Genomic DNA, 2,736 nt, shown 5'->3' on the forward strand with positions numbered 1-2,736 from the left:
GTGCACCTGCCTCCATTTGTAGAGCTAACGTCAAGTGTGCAGGGATCCAACTGCTCCCGTTTCTCCCTCCCCTCCCAGTAGGGTGACCAGATGTCCCGATTTTATAGGGACAGTCCTGATATTTGGGGCTTTTTTTATATATATATAGGCGCCTATTTCTCCCTACCCCCGTCCCGATTTTTCACACTTGCTGTCTGGTCACCCTACCTCCCAGGCCCCCTGCCGGGTGGGGCTAGCTCCCTATGCACTCAGCTCCCTCCCACCCTCCAAGGGTAGCAGTGCCTCAGGGGGATGGGACATGGAGCCTTTCCCCTCTAGGTGGCGCTGTCCCTGATCCGGCCCCAGGGCAGGGGGTTGACGGACTCGGGAGTGGGAGTGGCCGAGCAGGGGTTGGAGGGAACATCCCATAAGGGATGGAAGGAGGCTATGTCTACACTGGCAAGTGAAAAACAAAACTTTTGTCATTCAGAGGTGTTAACCCCCCCCCACCCATAAAAAAAAAAGACAAAAGTTTTGCCCACAAAGTTTTATGTCGGCAGGAGAGCTGACAAACAGTGGTGACACTGCGCGACTTTTAGTGGCATGGCTGTAGTGCACAGCCAGGTCACTAAAAACAAGGTCTCAAGTGGGGTGAGGCCTCAGCTGGAGTAGTGGGTCCAGTTTTGGTCACCAATGTCTAGAAAGGATGCAGAGAACCTGGAAACGATCTGGAGGTGAGTGACAAAGATGATCAAAGGGATGGCCTGCAAACCATCTGAGCAAAGGCTGCAGGAATTGGGTAGGTTGTTTGGAAAAGAGGAAATTAAGGGGGACATGATAGCGGCCTTCAGATATTTGAAAGGCTGCCATAAAAACGATGGAGAAAAGTTGCTCTCTCTTGCCATGGAGGGCAGGACAAGAGGCAACAGGTTAGAACTACAGCACAGCAGATTTAGATTAAATCTCAGGAGAAACTTCCTAACGGTAAGAACAGTAGGACAATGGAACAGACACCTTGGGAGGTTGTGGAGTCTTCTTCACTGGAGGTTTTCAAAACGAGGCTGGAGCCATTTGTCTGCGATGGTTTAGCCACATCAAATCCTGCAACTTGGCGGGGGTTGGACCAGACCCCTGCAGTCCCTTCTAACCTGATGGGTCTGGGATTCTAAGGGCGCCGCTCGTCTCTGCCCAGCTGCCTCTGGGCTCGGGGAGCGACAGCCCCAGCTGCGGGCTGAGCCTGGGAGGCTGGGTGTGTGAGGTAGGCTCAGCACACCCCACTCAGCCCATCACAGGGACTCAGTGGGGCTGGGAGACAAGTCTGGGGTATGGGGGAGGGGCTCTGTCACAGGAGAGTCTGTGTCACTGTCACCACTGCCCCCCAGTATTTCACTGCCCAATACTTCACCATACTGCCCCTAAGCACGGCACGGCACTGCCCTGTCCCATGCTGCCCCCAGCACTGCACTGCCTCCAGCCCTGTACACTACAGTATTTCCCCAGCACCCTGAGGATCATGCTGTGCTGCCCCCTGCAGGTGCCGCCTGGCCAAAGCAGCTCACTCTTGACAGCTGAAGGCAGCCTTGGCCCAGGAAGCGCCAGTTACAGAAGTAGATGGGTGGGATTCCAGCTGCAGGCTCCAGCCACCCTCAACACACATGGGTCAGTTTCATCCTTAAGCTTGAGTCACCCCAGAGCCCAACCAGAGCTCAGGCACCCCCAGTGTGTGCATGCTGGGAGTAAGGGGCACCAGCAGGTGGTGCGGGGCCTGGGGGGGCACAGTGTTGGGTTTGCAGGGGGCTGTGGGTCAGGAATGAGGGGCCCTGGCAGATCTTATGGGGGTAGCCCAGGGCTGGGAGAGCAGGGACTGTGCATCAGGAGCCCAGGGCTAGGCTAGCAAGGGGGTGCGGGTCGGGAGTGAGGGGCGCCAGCAGATCTCAGGAAAGGGCCCAAGGCTAAGCTAGCAAGAGCTATGGGTCAGGAGTGAGGGGCACCACAGGGCAGGGTGGGGAGCCCAGTGCTGGGATAGTAAGGTGCTGTGGGTCAGGAGTGAGGGGCCCCAGCAGATCGGGGGGGGGGGGGGGCCGGGGCGGGTGGGGCGGGGGGTGGGGGGGGGGGGGGGGGGGGCATTGCAGGGCTGGGTGGGGAGCCCAGGGCTGGGATAGCAGGGGGCTGTGGGTCAGTAGTGTGGGACACCAGTGGGGCTGGGTGGGCAGCCCAGGGCTGGGTTGGCAGGGGGCTGTGGGTCGGGAGTGAGGGGCATCGCAGAGCTGGGTTGGCAGGGGATGCGAGTCAGGAGTGAGGGGCACTAGCAGGGCTGTGGGTGAGGATTGGGCCCATGGCCAATGTCTAAGGACTATGAGGGGGGTCTCTGCTTGCAGCTGGGTCAGGCCAGGTGCTGTGTCCTTGGCCCAGCAGCTTCCTGCAGCCCACCCCATCTCTGTCCCCAGGGAGGGGGGCCCAGCAGGGCAGAGCAACGAGATGTGGTCAGTGGGGCCAGGCAGTGGCAGAGCAGGGGGCCGAGGCAGGTGTACATCAGCCTGGGAAGGATCCTGAGCGGTATCTGAGCTGAGCTCCACTGGGGGAGGGGGCAGTAACTGGCTCATCTGCATGCGCCTCCCCTGGCAGCTGGGGTGGAAGCACTGGCTGGGGGCGCTGGGCAGAGCACAGCATGGACACAGGGTCAGAAGCACTGGCTGGGGGGGTGGAGGGGTGCACTGATGGGAGGAATGTGGGGAGTGCTGTCGGGGGGGGGGGGGA

Source organism: Terrapene carolina, unplaced genomic scaffold (assembly GCF_002925995.2).
Source record: "Terrapene carolina triunguis isolate 2854851 unplaced genomic scaffold, T_m_triunguis-2.0 Scaffold565, whole genome shotgun sequence".
In the NCBI taxonomy this organism is placed as follows: Eukaryota; Metazoa; Chordata; order Testudines; family Emydidae; genus Terrapene; species Terrapene triunguis.